Source organism: Sinocyclocheilus grahami, unplaced genomic scaffold (genome assembly GCF_001515645.1).
Source record: "Sinocyclocheilus grahami isolate Dianchi unplaced genomic scaffold, SAMN03320097.WGS_v1.1 scaffold207.1, whole genome shotgun sequence".
Classification (NCBI taxonomy): domain Eukaryota; kingdom Metazoa; phylum Chordata; class Actinopteri; order Cypriniformes; family Cyprinidae; genus Sinocyclocheilus; species Sinocyclocheilus grahami.
The window spans coordinates 1,726,590-1,744,089 of NW_015505386.1; positions in this window are offsets into that span (position 1 = coordinate 1,726,590).

Here is a 17,500-nt window from a genome sequence, read left to right on the forward strand (position 1 = left end):
ATATATATATATATATAATATGTAATAATAATAAAATAATATTAAATTGAGAAAATATGAAAATATATATGAATATATTTTACTTATATTACAGTATACTGTAATATAAATACACATTTTTAAATATTGTATAGCATTAATTTATACTCTTTAACACACTCACACACATTTTAGATAATTACCATATTAATATAATAAAATATTATATCACATATTGTATTAAATTCTCGCTGGTAAAACAAAACAAACACATTGGTAGAACTTGTGCACGTCTCACACTTGTGAGTCTCACTTGAGTCTCTTAAGGACTATACTGCTATTCATATGAGCTGGAGGTAAAATTATTAGGTTTGGGAGTCTGCCATCGAATCCACAAGTGAACCAAACTACACGATAACATGTTCAGATCACACCAGCTGTTGTACTTTGTAGAATTCTACACAGCGGTCTCTCATGGCTGGCAGATCGAATTACGGCTCGGTGGAGCAACACAAGCTAAGCGTGCCGAGAGTGTCCCCAGTCAGCATGCGCTCAGATTAATATGCATGAAAACGGAAACACATATACTCAATAATCACTTAAGCACCAGACTAGGCTTGAAACAGCCAAATGCACTTGAATTCATGCATGTCACGGAAAAAGAAAATCTCTCCACAGGGTTTTTTTATAGAGCCTGGGAAAAAATATGGGGAGTTGACAATATTTTTCCCATTACCACTGCAGGGGTCTTTTCGTATACTTCCTTAAAGGTGTACAAATGTATTTCAGGATGAAATAAGATTAAGTGGAGGAGTCTCAGATTGACGGCAGGGTTAAAGACGTCATATTAGACTGGTTAGAAGTGCTAAGGTCTTTTTGAACTTCATATATCTACATTTCAAGGTAAATTCCCCCACGTTCCTCTTGAGCTATCAAGATGTTCAGATTTCCATTTCAAGTTAGATACTAAAGGCTGATTTCACCTCTGATGGAAAGTTGTATGATCTGTCCCTTCCACATTTCCGTAAAGATGTGGACCTTCAGCTACTCATCATACTGTATGTGCTGCTAATCTAGAATATGCTATTAACAAAACACTTGAACATTGCATTTTATTCTGATCTATAGGATAGTTAAAAAATAAAGATTCTGCAATAGCAATCTATAGTTTCAAGGCCTATTCACACCAAGGACAGCCATGAAAATCATGCATTTATTGGCTAAAAAAATGCATACAAATCATAATACACAATGGTCTGTTGTTTTCATATTCATTGATTCTTTTGTTTTGGACACTGAACATTTTATTCAAGCATCCAAACATTTTTCTAGTCAATGACACATATTTGTCATAAAAGGCGTAAATAGTTTTGGTGTAAAATTCTTTGCTATTATTTTATACTCTTCTGTCATTTATTCAGTGCATATTTCTATAATAAAAAAAAAAGAAATTTTCCCTTTACGCCAGCAGTCTGTTCTGGCCATACACTATCTACTAATCCATACACTTATTTCCCAAGCATAATGAGAACATTTAAGGCTAAAAGGGCTTTTGGATTTGCATGGTTCTTAATTGAAATGAGATTTGCTGAGATCCTGGAAAAAGCAAGCCCATCACAGACTGGTAATTTTTTTTTTTTTAGAGCGCAGAGACCAATGCTTGACTTAAAAACCTGGTGTAAAACAAGCAGACACACATACAGAAACACACAGAGAGGATTGTTTTTTCAGAATAGGCATCATAGAGCTGACCTTGAAGGCCTTAGGTCTGTGTAGGTTGGCACGATGTGGCAACAGAGAGAATGCGACAGTAAAAAAAAGTGAAAGAGAGGGAACAGAATGATATTGGAATGACAAACAAAACAGTGAAAACTGTATGTTAGAAAATAAACCCTGAATAGCAAGCCAAAATAAAGCACACACACACAAATAAATAATTTTTCCCTTCCCATTATCCCTTATCTCTATTTAAAAACACATGCACATCTCCATCCATTCACATGCATTTTGGGTTTATTAGCTTTGTCCGCAGTGGTGCATTAGGCAGCGCGTCGGCCATGAAGCACTGTGTGAGGCTCAGCTGGCTCTCTGGGGATCTTTCTATTTACTGATACTATCGGTAGAGAGCTCTGCAGAGGACACAACCTCCACCACCACCCTGCTTACAGATGCCTGGTCACGGCACAAAGATAGACTTCCTCATCTTCCTCATTTCTCCTGCTTCTGGACTAGTGCCGTTTCTCTTTTTGGGGGCCTGACGCAAGCAAGCAAGCACAGACTGGCTGACTGACAATGAGGCAAACATTACATGAGACAGTAGCTACTTCTGCTGCCTGACTCAATTGTGATGAAAATGACAGTGATGGGGTCCAGAAGAGGAGCTAGAACCACGGTGGTTGTTGTTCTGAGTCGTGAGAATGCGCAAGTCTGCTAATAAAGAAAAACACATGCGCCTACACACAGCGACCAAGACACCCGAGCACAGGAACTCGTCCTTCAAGAATGTTTCGTGCAAAAGTTAATCACAGGGAAAGCAACTCCGGGGGTTTTGTTCAACAGCCTGTTCCTTCATCTCCGCTTGAGCTGGAATCATTAAACACATCCACTGGACAGTGAGAAGAACACACGCGGGTTGTTTGTCAATTTCAGAGGGAACAGAGGCAAATCTGAGCTTAATGAAGAGAGGCTCACAGTGAGCCTTTGAAGTCACTAAGCTGGCGAGGCACTCGGCAAACACTCCATTGTATGAGTTGTATGAGGTCGACTTAAGTAGAGCATCTCTTCTCGATGATGAGGAGAATTCTCTCAAAGCTCATGAAAGGAAAGTGATGGTAATACTTCTGCGGAATGCGTTTTGAGTATTAGCGAGAGGTTGGAGGGAGAGAAGACACTTATTTCCCAAGCATAATGAGAACATTTAAGGCTAAAAGGGCTTTTGGATTTGCATGGTTCTTAATTGAAATGAGATTTGCTGAGATCCTGGAAAAAGCAAGCCCATCACAGACTGGTAATTTTTTTTTTTTTTAGAGCGCAGAGACCAATGCTTGACTTAAAAACCTGGTGTAAAACAAGCAGACACACATACAGAAACACACAGAGAGGATTGTTTTTTCAGAATAGGCATCATAGAGCTGACCTTGAAGGCCTTAGGTCTGTGTAGCTGCATGCAGCACAGAGATAATTATAATCTCACAAGCAATATATAATTTAGGAGAACTAGATTTTTAAATTTTCTTAAGGGAAACTCACTGCCATGATAGTGTTCTTTGGATGGTTGTCAGAATGTTGCTATGCAGATCTTTCCAACGTGACTAAATAGTGTGTGAATTTGTGGTTAAAGATGAGCATTTGTGGTAAAAAATTATATACATTTTTCTTTTCTTTTTTTTTTATGAAAATATAACAATTTCACTAGATAAAACTATTCCTCGACTGGGATCGTGAAGAACTCTTTAAACCTGCACTGAAACTGCAGTTTGGACCTTCAACCTGTTGGTCCCTGTTGAAGTCCACTATATGGAGAAAAATCCTGGAATGTTTTCCTCAAAAACCTTCATTTATTTTTGACTGAAGAAAGAAAGACATAAATATCTTGGATGAAATGAGGGTGAGTAAATTATCAGGAATTTTTTATTCTGGAACTAATCCTTTAAATGTGGCTCCTTCAGATTCTATGGGATTTTCTTTTACCGATTTATCCGCTAGACAAAAAATATTTGGGAAAAGTTAGATTGCTTGTAAAAAATAACACCTCTCCTCAACTTTACGTCTGAAAAACAGAAAGCATACAGGATGAGTAAAGTTTAATGCTTAGAGTTTTTTTTTTTCAGAAACAATAAATATTGGCAAGCTCTGCTGTTTTCAAAGCCCCAAATTGAGTAAAAATGGAAGGTAAAAACAAGAAAAGCGAGTAGAGGTTGGCACGATGTGGCAACAGAGAGAATGCGACAGTAAAAAAAAGTGAAAGAGAGGGAACAGAATGATATTGGAATGACAAACAAAACAGTGAAAACTGTATGTTAGAAAATAAACCCTGAATAGCAAGCCAAAATAAAGCACACACACACAAATAAATAACAGGAATTTTGTATTCTGGAACTAATCCTTTAAATGTGGCTCCTTCAGATTCTATGGGATTTTCTTTTACCGATTTATCCGCTAGACAAAAAATATTTGGGAAAAGTTAGATTGCTTGTAAAAAATAACACCTCTCCTCAACTTTACGTCTGAATAACAGAAAGCATACAGGATGAGTAAAGTTTAATGCTTAGAGTTTTTTTTTTTCAGAAACAATAAATATTGGCAAGCTCTGCTGTTTTCAAAGCCCCAAATTGAGTAAAAATGGAAGGTAAAAACAAGAAAAGAGAGTAGAGGTTGGCACGATGTGGCAACAGAGAGAATGCGACAGTAAAAAAAAGTGAAAGAGAGGGAACAGAATGATATTGGAATGACAAACAAAACAGTGAAAACTGTATGTTAGAAAATAAACCCTGAATAGCAAGCCAAAATAAAGCACACACACACAAATAAATAATTTTTCCCTTCCCATTATCCCTTATCTCTATTTAAAAACACATGCACATCTCCATCCATTCACATGCATTTTGGGTTTATTAGCTTTGTCCGCAGTGGTGCATTAGGCAGCGCGTCGGCCATGAAGCACTGTGTGAGGCTCAGCTGGCTCTCTGGGGATCTTTCTATTTACTGATACTATCGGTAGAGAGCTCTGCAGAGGACACAACCTCCACCACCACCCTGCTTACAGATGCCTGGTCACGGCACAAAGATAGACTTCCTCATCTTCCTCATTTCTCCTGCTTCTGGACTAGTGCCGTTTCTCTTTTTGGGGGCCTGACGCAAGCAAGCAAGCACAGACTGGCTGACTGACAATGAGGCAAACATTACATGAGACAGTAGCTACTTCTGCTGCCTGACTCAATTGTGATGAAAATGACAGTGATGGGGTCCAGAAGAGGAGCTAGAACCACGGTGGTTGTTGTTCTGAGTCGTGAGAATGCGCAAGTCTGCTAATAAAGAAAAACACATGCGCCTACACACAGCGACCAAGACACCCGAGCACAGGAACTCGTCCTTCAAGAATGTTTCGTGCAAAAGTTAATCACAGGGAAAGCAACTCCGGGGGTTTTGTTCAACAGCCTGTTCCTTCATCTCCGCTTGAGCTGGAATCATTAAACACATCCACTGGACAGTGAGAAGAACACACGCGGGTTGTTTGTCAATTTCAGAGGGAACAGAGGCAAATCTGAGCTTAATGAAGAGAGGCTCACAGTGAGCCTTTGAAGTCACTAAGCTGGCGAGGCACTCGGCAAACACTCCATTGTATGAGTTGTATGAGGTCGACTTAAGTAGAGCATCTCTTCTCGATGATGAGGAGAATTCTCTCAAAGCTCATGAAAGGAAAGTGATGGTAATACTTCTGCGGAATGCGTTTTGAGTATTAGCGAGAGGTTGGAGGGAGAGAAGGAATGAATGGAGGACAGAGAGGAATAAAGAGTTTGTGTACTGCAAAAAGGAAAAAGGGAAGATTGAAAAAAGACAATGATTTTATATAAACATGTGCAGTGCTGTGCCTTCCCTGCTAAAAAGACCAGCGCCAAAAATGCAGACAGATCAATTTATTTAAATACCACCAATAAAAACTAAGTTAACCACAATTTATTATATATATATATATACATATTTATATATATATATATAAATATATATATATATATATATATATGTATTAATCTAGTACAATGGTCTTGTACTATTGACTGAATTAAATTTTTAAAGGAAGAGAGCGAGATAAATTAACTAAGCTTTAAAGTCTGTTGCAGATGATTCCAATCATATGCAACAGAAAGCTGAAAAGAGCAACGACCAAAGGACGTACCGTCTTTAGGTAAGCAGAAATTAATGAAACTACTAGAGCGCAGATTACGACTTGTATTATGAATATTAAGAAGTGACTGTAAATATAATGGCGTTTTCCCGATAAGAGTTTTATAAATGAACAGAAACCAATGAATTTGTCTACGAGAATGAAGAGAAGACCAGTTCAATAAAGAGTACAAGTGGCAATGGTGAGTGTTAAATGAAGCTCCAGTCACAAAGCGGATTGCTGCATGGTAAATAATATCCAGTTTTTGAAGCAGACCTGTAAACTATATCACCATAGTCCAAAATTGGGAGAACTAACATTTTAACCAAAAGCTGTTTTGAAGAATGTGTAAAAGAAGATTTGTTACGATAAAGAAAACCGATACGAGATTTAACCTTTCTGAGCAGTACATTTATATGAGTTTCAAATGACAATTTGCTATCAAGCCAGATACCAAGGTATTTGTAGCATTCAACATAATCAATCTCAGAGCCGTCCAATGAGAGAATTTTAGGCAAATATTCAACCTGTGATAGATTTCTGTTAAAAACCATGCATTTTGTTTTATTTGTATTTAAAACTAATTTTAGACTAGAGAACAGTATATATATATAACTATATACACATATATATATATAGTTATACTACTGGGCTGTTGAATGCTTGAATCTAAATAGTTGACAGTGTTCTAAGGGGTGCAATTGTTTTCAGGGAAACACGCGGCTAAAGTAGTTCCATGCAGTTCTTGACCAGATTCCAGTTCCATATCACTTCGCCAAATGATTTCTGTAATTTCAAAGGTCCTTACAGCTTACAACAACAAAAGAACCAAAACCCACAATGTAACTGACCAAGCAAATAGGAATAACAAATAACAGGATAAAAATCACAAACTAAAGATGGAAAGCAGGTGAAAAGCTACATGATATTTCTCTGAAGCGAGGTGGTAACATCGCTGTTCTTGAAGCAGTTAAACTTGTCACGGTGCGTGAGGGGAGATGAAGCGAGGACTCAATCGCTGGAGAAAGGGTATTTTATTTTAGTAAAAAATTAAACAAAAACAAACTCAAACCACCCCGAGGGGGAAAAACAGACAGGCAGGCCTAAAGCTGCACACATGCAGACACGAAACACACACAATGAGAAATGACGGATCAGCCTAGGACGGCAGACACAAGGAGAATAAATAGGAACCAAACGAGGAGGCTAACGAGGGAGACACAGGTGGAGCAACTAAAACAATAACGAGGTAACAAGATGGGAGGGGCCAGACAATAGACAGGAGAGAGCACATGGCAACAGACAAACACAACACAAGCCATGTGCTCCCAGAACACAGTCATCTGGTGGCCCTCCTGGGCACACCGGCTGAAGACTGTGACAAAACTTACAGCTTTACTATTAGTTGAGACACTGCTGCAGAATACTGTTGAGAGACAGACGGACTGGTAAGGTCTCTGGTTACACATGCTCCAGACAGCTACAATTAATCTCTTTATGTATTAATTAATAACTGCATCATCAACGGCTCAAGCCTCCTTTACTAGCTATAAAATAGTGTTTGGAATTAGCAACGGATGCTTGAGATGAGTTGCGTAAGAAATTAATCCTACACACAAGAGTGTTTTAAGAACAAAAACCTGACAAATGTCTTAAAATACATCATCTGAACAATGTCTTGAAGTAACTTGTAAGTGGAATAATTGAGTCTCTGGAATAATTGAATTATTAGAAAAATAATGCTTTGCTTTATATCATGGCCGCTTTATCTACTCAGGTGTGCATTCTTTTTCTAATAATTTAACAAAAACACACAATAACATTATTTTTATTGCACCACTGCTTTAAGCAGGATTCTGATCACTTTAGAATGAGAAAGTCCCTCCCTCTAATACCCCTTGCAGTCAACGTCCTGTTTCAACACAGGAGATACAATAATACTATCAAAATATTAAATACATATAATTAAATTATACTCTCATTTTTATTCATGTATTCATATGAACATGAACAGCTAACCTGTTAAGCATTACATAAAGTATCTTAATGGCCTGTTAATGAAAACCTATATAAAGTAAATTAAGCCCTGTTGAATGAACCACTACATTGATTCAAGTTTGTGGCTTACAGTTAGGAATTTTTAGGTTCTTTGTGGTGTGAAATGATTTGACCTGCGATGTTCTCCTCTTTCATTCTCCTGTCAGACAGCCCAAAGGTGCTGTCACCTCTTCAACTAGACAAGAGAGAACCACTTACAGTCAACAAATGAAAAGAGATGTAACAGGCAAAGAGAAACCTATACATGGCTTTAGGCTATGCTTTAATACATTTATGTATTCTGCCTCACTCCCCCTCTCCCTCAGAATGTATTCTTCTCACAAACGCGTAAAAAAAAGGCTGATGGAGAAGGAATGCCAAGCGACACTGGTTGAAGGGTAGTGTGGGATTCCTGGTGCCTGGGGACAGCCGTGTATGAAGGTTAAAAGTGCAGAGCCGAGCTTGGAAACAAGGTCAGGGGGAGTGTGAACAGGGAGAGCTTTAGGGCAACAGAGGATGAAGGAGAGAGAAACATATGGAATGATGTAGGCGAGTATGTTTCAGACAAAATGAACCCGGGTAAGGGATTTCAAAAGAGGCGGGTGGTATTGCGAAGGGATCGATTCGGTGGTTGTGAGGGGCTTTGTTCACCAGCTCATACCTGGAAACAGGGTTATTATGTAGTGTGTATTAGTGACCCTATACACTGTAGTACATGCGCATGTAATGGATGGAACAAAAAGAATAAAGAACAAAGGGTTATGATTCCAGGGAAAGATGCAGTTGGCTTGGTAGGAATTAAGAAAGCAAGGAGGTGGTTAGAAAGACGTTCCTACATGGAGCTGGGAACCCAAGGTCATGGGTTCAATTCCTAGGGATTCTAGGGATCTATCTATCTATCATTTTTACAGTTATTCGTTTTTGTTGTTGAAACAGTACGAGACATCACTGCTCAACCATCCGCTCATCCATGCATCTGTCTATCTGTCTCTCCTGTTCTAGGCCTTATCCTAATGTAGTATGCAGTTTAGGTACTTTGACTACCCCCTATAGGGCTGAGCGTATCACCAGACTGTCATCTCCAGGGGGTCATTCTGAAGCATTGCATTTGTTCTACTTTTTATTCCAAAACAGAATTCTCTTATTCAAGCAGCCAGCTGTGGAGTCTCTCTCTTGCTACAGTAAAGTGCAGTTCCGTGCAGCTATGGACTGCCAGAGGGTCTGGTGCTATTAATTAGCGTCCGTTTATTGATATATGGTTTCCTCTTGAGAGAAAACAATGCATTCATCTCTCCTCCCTCACATCTCTTTCAATTTCTCTCTCTCTTGCTATCTCACTCTCTCTCGTGTGCGCTCGCATGCACAGGCGTGCAGGATAAGGACCGGTAACAAGTGTTTGAAATCGCTTTTCTTCACAAAGCAGGTGAAACAAGCATTCATTCTGAAACAACAGCCATTGTTCTGTTATTGACCACTTACCCAACAAAGAGCTTAGACAAACCATTGATAAGTAACTGCAAAAAAAAATGGCAACTGTGAAATTTCCTCAACCATATTTATAAAGTCCTTCTACATTACAGATTTTAAGTCAACATGAAGTCAAAATGGACCCTACATATTTTCTTAATGCATGCTCTTGGTCTTACTGTGCAAGATTTATCCTGTATTGACCAAATAAATAAATAAAAATATTTGTGTTTTTATTTTTATTTTGTTTTTATTTAATTTTAAAGGGACATTTCACCCAAAAATAAAAATGTGGTCCATCAATGCAAAAACAAAAAGACAAACTTTTTTAATATTTAGAATAGCTTTTTTGTCAACATAATGTATGCTCACTTAAAATAATCTTAAAAAACAAACAATTCAACAAAACTAAATGTAATATTTAGCAAATCCCAAAATTAATATGCATTTATGCATTTTATACTGTACATTATGATGCTGTGATATCTCAAATTCACTTGTTGCATTTAAAACAATTGTATTATTTTTTTTTACATTTTTTAAATATAATTTTAATAATTTATTTAGTCAAAATAGGGTAGAAATATGTATAGAACTGTTTATAGGATAAATAATTACTGGCTTATACTGTATAACAACCAGCATTTTAATATATGTGCAACAACAGTTCCTAGTGGCTACGTCTGTCCAGCTAAATGTTGTCCATACAATAATCTACGCAATAGCTTTGTGTGAGGGATAGACCAAATGTTATACAGCTATCAAGTATTGGAAATGGTACATTACAGAATTAAAATAGATTGCAAGCACTGTACAACATTAAAGGCAAATTAAATCTATGAAATTCATAGTTCTATAAATGTCTTAATAGCACAATATTTAGCTTGACCTTAAGTTCACATATTCTGTGTACAGGACAATGCCGAATTTATGTGTTTGGAATGAAAGGTGAGAGAAAACAACAGGACAAAGAGAAAGAACCCCTGTCAATCAACACCAATAACCACTCAACAATGCTCAGACGCAAAGCATTGCATTGGCTGAGCATCATTTAAAAATCAATGGGTAGAGTGCATCAGGCTCTCGTGAGAAGTCTCTTATTACATTGTTCTTCCTCTCTCAGGAGGGACACGTCTCTCTAGCACAATCCTTACAAACATTCATCTTCTCTCCCGCTGGCATTATGATGTCATTACATCCCACAGAGGTCACGCTAAGGCCAGGTCCAATGACTGCTTTCATTGACCAGGCCGCTCTTCAGGTCTTCAGCAAAACATTAGTGAGCTGTTGACCCTTGACCCATCCTTCTCAAAACAATAAGCAATCGGCCTTTGTCTGTTTACACACTCCCACCGGGGAGGAAAAAAACGTAATTTACTGCTGTATGGACAAGTGCCAGTTCTTTTTTTCCCCATCCTTTTTTAATTAACTATTGCATGTGGAGCGGTTTATAATTAATTCACTTCATCAAGTGCAAAGTTGTGAAAAATGTATTGTTCATACAAGCACACTCTAGGCCACACTGTTTTAATAGACATAAAGGTTTGCTGAAAGAAATGTCAGGGATATTTTCATAAGAGATGAACAGAGAGAGATAGAGAGACGGGGAGAGAGAGTGACAGAGTATAAAGGGGATGAAATGGTAGGAGAGAGCAAAGAGTGGGAGGGGAAGTCCATGCAAATTGGTGGTAATGCAGTCGTAAGCTTGTGCTGGCTTATCACTGGTGCATGTCCAATTTTCCGACTCAAAGCGAAAACGCAGAACAGATGATTTCCTGTTTGTTTTACAGCTTCATACTGTTAAAATATGTATTGCCCGTTCACAGCGAGAGCACAAAAAACAAATTCAATTTCCCATCATATAATGCCTAATGCTGATTAAAATAATTAACATGCTGATTTCTTATGTAAATATTTTGACGAAAAATTTTAAATCACTTATTTTTGAATGCAATTTGAATAACTAAATCATCAAAAACATCTTTTCTAAATTGCTCCTTAAAATTACTTTGCTAATTTACACCCATGATAACCTGTGATTAAAACGAACTCTGGTGCAATTAACTCTATGCAGCCATCCGAACCTTGGTGTGCACCAAACAAGCAGACCCCGCTTTCAAATAAACTCATGGAGCAAAGACATCTAAATGAACCAAAAATATGATGTGATGTTGCAAGATTCAGCCTTAAAAGGACAAATGCACAAGCATATCTGGTTCTTTTCATCATCAGAGCTATGTTGCCCATTAGAGTTTGGTAAAAGCATCTAAACCGCCGTTTCCTTACAGCAGATCTCCATGTGTGCAAAAGAACGTTTCTGGCACTCTTTTGACTCCTTTACGCATTTTATAATCTCTGTATGTTATAATCTGGTCTAAATACCACCATATGTACACTGTTTTGGATGTTCAGTAAGTCAGATTGTGACCATAACCTTATGCACTTTGTTTTGTATATGTAGGTTACAGTATGTTTATTACTACTATTTTTGTGTTTCACAGAAGAAAAAAGTCATTTGGATGAGTAAATAATGACAGAATTGTCATTTTTGGGTGTACTGTTCCTTTAAGACATGAACCTTGGGTTACAAACACATTGTGATGGTGTCACAGATTATGCGTTATCAACAGTTCCTTATATCCATTCAGCTCTCATCTTTTGCAATGCATCCACCAATGATAGAATTAATGTTTGTCTTTACAAAACAGCAAACAAACAAGTGTAATCTCCCATCTCAGCCAGCACGAAAAATAAATAGAATTTGGCAGCTAAATCCATGACCAGCATCGCTTCTATTGAAAGAGGGGATACATATTAGTTTGGCAATGGGAAATTGGCTGTGTGACACTTTTAATAGCATAGCTCTGGTTTTAAAGCCTGGTGAATTTGCTCTATAAACAAAGGCCTGCGAACAAACACAAAGATATTTATACACACACAGACAAGCACCCAGTAAGGTATGAGGACATACTATACTGACAAGCAGACCACTGCCAAATAAGCCAAGTATACTGTACATGCATGAGCACACACACATATGAAGGTCATTTACAGTTAGAAATTCACAGACACTAAGAATAAATACCGGTAGATGACACTTTTATATACATTTTTATATCTGTTAAAATTAAAAGACTACTAATGCCCCAAAATAGAAAGATGATTATACTTTTAATAACACACACACACACACACACACACACACACACACACACACACAGACAAATATCTAAATATATAAAACATGCTAATAATCTGATTTGGTGCTCAATTGTTATTGGTACGTCATAAATAATAATGGTTATTACAATAGGTAAAATAATACCTTTAATATGATATATTTAATGGGTTTTTACTGGGGATTTTTCAATTCAATTTGAATCATTTTACCTTTTAATTAGACATTTCATTTTAATTTTAATTAATAGAGTAATTCTAAGAGAGACAGGAAACATCTCTCTTAGAAAACATGTTAACTGTGCACTTAAGTAACATTTAGATTTTGTAAAACAAATTCCCGTTCCTTGTATTTCATTACTCTTCATATCTGCCAAGGCATCTCGTTTTTCAAACAGAAGCTATTTGCTTTTACATCCTTCAGTCTGGCGACCAAGGCTATTAGTGTGCAAACACATCTGCGTTGGGACCGGACAAACTCATCTCCAAAAAGACACATCAATTCATTACCAGGCCCGACCTCGCAGGGAATCCAACTCTGGTCTCTGTGTTTTGATGCAGCCGATAATTGCACAAGACTTTCGAACCCCTTTCCAATGAGGCTCTAATGGTCTGCTTGCAGCTCCAGCATTCCTTCAGACAGAAGCGAAAGCCTGATAAGCCTGCATGCCTCATGCTGCCTTTCCTTCAAATCAGATTATATACAAACACATCAGGGATCTAATGACTATTCACTTTTACTAGTTGAACAAATATATTCATATTGATCTAAAAAGCAGTAAAGTCCAATGCTGCATTCATGAAGAGTGAGGAAAGAAACATAATATACATACATAGATATTTTATGAGGTGAATCTGCATTTAAAAAAATGAATCAGTGTTTTTGAACAAATCGGTTACACTTTATTTTAAGGTCCAGATCTCGCCATTAACAAACCATTAACTACAACCTTTGCCTATATAAACTACTAATGTGCTGCTTATTAATAGTTAGTAAGGTAGTTGTTAAGTTTAGGGATTGAGTATGATTAGGGATGTAGAATATGTGCTTTATACGTACTAATAAACAGCCAATATGTTAATAATGCAACTATTTATTAGTGAGAATTGGTCCCTATACTAAAGTGTTACCAACAAATTAACTGAGCGAATGATCCAATGACTCATTGTTAAAGGATGGCTAGTTTAATTCCTGAATTAATCTTTGGCTGAATAAAATAAGATAAAATAAAATAACACTGAGAAAAACATAAAAAATGGTTACTTACGCTATACTAACTTACTGTAAGGGAGTGTTTTAATAGTTTAAATAAGATTTTTTTTAAAAGGTTGAAGAATGGAACTAACTTGTTTTAATAAACAGACAAATAAATAAATAAAGGGTTTATATAAGCCTTTCAAAATACGTTGAATTTACACAACAGAAACAAGATAGCAACATTATAATGCCACGCAGACCTCCTTCTGCAGCAAATGACAAATACCATCTCATAAAAGGGATTTATGCCGAATTTATTACTCTCCCTCAACTCCGGAGGCATTTCCGTCAGAATCTAACTCTAAAGTAATTGTGCAGATTTGCGAAGTCATCCTTCATGAAGTTGTTTACGCATTTCTGAGAAGAATAAAAAGCTTCCCGTTGTTTCTGAGAGGTGCACTTTTCTTTTTAAAAGCTGATGGCTCCATCTCAAAGCTATGAGAAAGGAATTTGTCCTTCATTCACAACAACAACTGCAGTGATTCTGCTGAAATAAACAACAAATGCTAGCCAGAAATCATAAATACTGCTCTTTAAACTTTTACCCTATGTAATTTCCGTACTTTTACACATTCGCCGTCCCACAGTCAGACTTTGTGTGTGTGTTTCTTTGTGGAAAAATGGCTTTTTCCCCACTGTCCCTCTCTATGGCTAATGGTACGTGTAGAATGGGAGCTATTAGGTGAAGCTGTGGACTATGGCAACACCTATTCAATGGCACTCTGATGAGACGGCCTCGTCTATCACTGCTCAGCCAGGGCCACTCACACAAGGTCAGCTTGTACTAATGACGCATGACCGCTGCCTGCCAGAGAGAGAATGAGAGAGACAAGAGCTCTGGAAAGACAGAGAGTTCATGATATGAAAGCCACACGTGAAGTAATGGAGAGAAATGAGAAGGTGAAAACAATATTATAGAAGGACGGAAGGATTATTAGATTCATCATTGGATAAATTATCTATGAGATCTTCATAAGTGTTGGTGGAAATGACAACCTATCCAGAGTTCAGAGGTCAGCTGTGAGCACAATATAGACTCACCTTTGAACTCACCCTGCCCTATGAAATTGCTTGATAAACACAACTTTCCTATTGAACAGGACACTGATCTTGATTTTAGTCTTATAAGGATAGTCCAAACCAAAACTGAAAAATTCTTTCATCATTTACTCACCCTAATGTCAGTTTCTTTCTTTGGTTGAACATAAAAGAAAATATCTGAAGAATGTTGGTAATAAAACTCTTTCTCTTCCCATTAACTACCGATGAATGGACAAAAAAACACTGGAAGTCAATGAGAACCAAAACTCTTTGGATTCGTCAGAATTTCTTCTTTTGTGTTCTGCAGAAATAAGAAAGTCATACCGGTTTGGAACATGAGTTTGAGTAAATGACAACATCATTTTTGTGGGGTCTTTAACCCTAAATATGCAACCTGAAAATGTTGTCTCCCTCAGGCCATCCAAGATATGGATGAGTTTGTTTCTTCATCGGAAAAGATTAGGAGAAATGTAGCATTACATCACTTTCTCACCAGTGGACCCTCTCCAGTGAATGGGTGCCGTCAGAATGAGAGTTCAAACAGCTGATAAAAACATCACAATAATCCACTTGTGGATTACTTAATCCACATGACTCCAGTCCATCAATAACTTCTTGTCAAGTGAAAAGCTGTGTGTTTGTAATAAACATTCATTATTAGGATGTTCATTATTATTAACATAGCTTTTTGCAAATATTAGAGTCCTCTATCCAAAATGTTGCTTTCACCAGTGCAAACGTCATCTTGCCTGAATGAGGCGAGAAATATGCATGGACCAGGTTTTAAACAAAGCAGTTTTAAGCAAATATGTTGGTGAATTTTGTGAGAGGACAGCAGGGGATGTACTTTTTCATTGGAGGAAGCGTTATTATGGAATATGGACTGGTATTTTGGCCAGCAGCAACAATTGAAAGTTAAAACGCCTTAAAAAGCTAAAACACATAGCATTCCACTTCACAAGACATTAACTGATGGACTGGAGTCTTGTGGATTACTTGTGGATTATTGTGATGTTTTTATCAGCTGTTTGGACTCTCATTTTGACGGCACCCATTCACTGCAGAGGATCCATTGGTGAGTGATGTAATCCTAAATTTTTCCAAATCTTTTACAAAGAAGAAACAAACTCATTTAAATCTTGGATAGCCTGAGGGTGAGAACATTTTCAGCAAATTTCCATTTTTGGGTGAAGTATTCTTAAAGTGTAAAGTGTTTTAGGTAAAACTAGGCTAGTGAGAATATGTTTTGCTATTTTTTAAACTAATAAACTGCATGCAGCATCACTGCAACAATTTGTTGCCAAGCTTATCTTTTCATACTGCTCCCAAACCCTGTCACTCATAATAACCAGCTGTCTCCCTTAAACATTTCCAGCCACTCCACTTCAAAAACCATTTTTAAAAAAAGCAACTCAATCAGGTGCACATGATGTCATAAATGAACAGCATTGTGATGTAATTGCAAAGCACTTACAGAAAACATGCCTATGTTTTGAATAATCTCACTGCTGTCTCTCTCTTTTATAACGTTTCCTTCCTCGCAGCATTATCCCTAATCACAGTTTGAACTCCCAAAAGACTCCTGCCTCTCTTGGCGTGTGCACACGCGAATGTGCTGCTGATCTGCAATGTGTTTCACGCCTCTGTACGACTCGAAAAGAAGCACGCTTTTGTTGCACAATTATTTTCCTGAGGAGCGGAACACAGCGGCGCGAGACGTGAAACAAAACAGGTCCTCGCTGAATTGATTGGCAATTATGATAAACTGCCTTAATTATGGAGGGATATTTTAAGGGAGGTCTAGGTCTACAAAGCGACAGCTTTTTACTCGTTATTCTGCAGAAAGTGCCGTCACCAGGGGTCCCTTACCGCTGGAAGCACAGCTGGTGAAGGGTGACAAGGGAGACGCTTTGAGAAGAAAATGAAGACAGTTTTACATATGTGCAAGCTAATTATGTGATTACAGAGTGTCTATAGACTTCTCTGCAAATGGCCTACCAGCCCAAACTCCAATGATGTATTGTAAACATACCTCTAGCATACAAATAATGGCATATGCACTTCAGCCGAGCATGTGTCAGAACATCAGCACGCAGCGCTGCTTTTTATACATAGTCATTTGGTGTAATTAGCTAAACACAGCACGTGCAGGTTGCTGTTGGGATGATTGCAAGCGTACTGTCAAATGAATAAGGCTCTCGAAGAAACCCAAGAGAGTGATATGGCAGGTGTCTGCCTTTATGTAAAAAAGTCAATCTAATAAGAATGAAATTAGTCGTTTGTTCTAAGCAGTTAAACCTGATTCTGTAAAGTGATTAGAAGGTACTTTAGATTTAGATACAACTTTAATTCCCTGACATGTGATGTGGTGCTCCTGGGGTCATTTAGTATTACAAATTATAGGTAAATATTGTATGGTCCCTTTAAACAGCATATAGAAGCAGTTTAGATTTCAGGACCATGGACAGCACCTGGGATGGCTGCAATATGTGTATTTTTGAAATATGGCTTAGTATTATTGAAGTTATGACATTTCCTTATAAATAAATGGATAAATAAAGATTATAAAAAATTATGTTGTCTATTCAGCTGAAGGTCAGCCTGATCTTTGTAAAATGTCAAGTCTTTGTAAAAAAGTCAAATTTTCTTCGGGATTG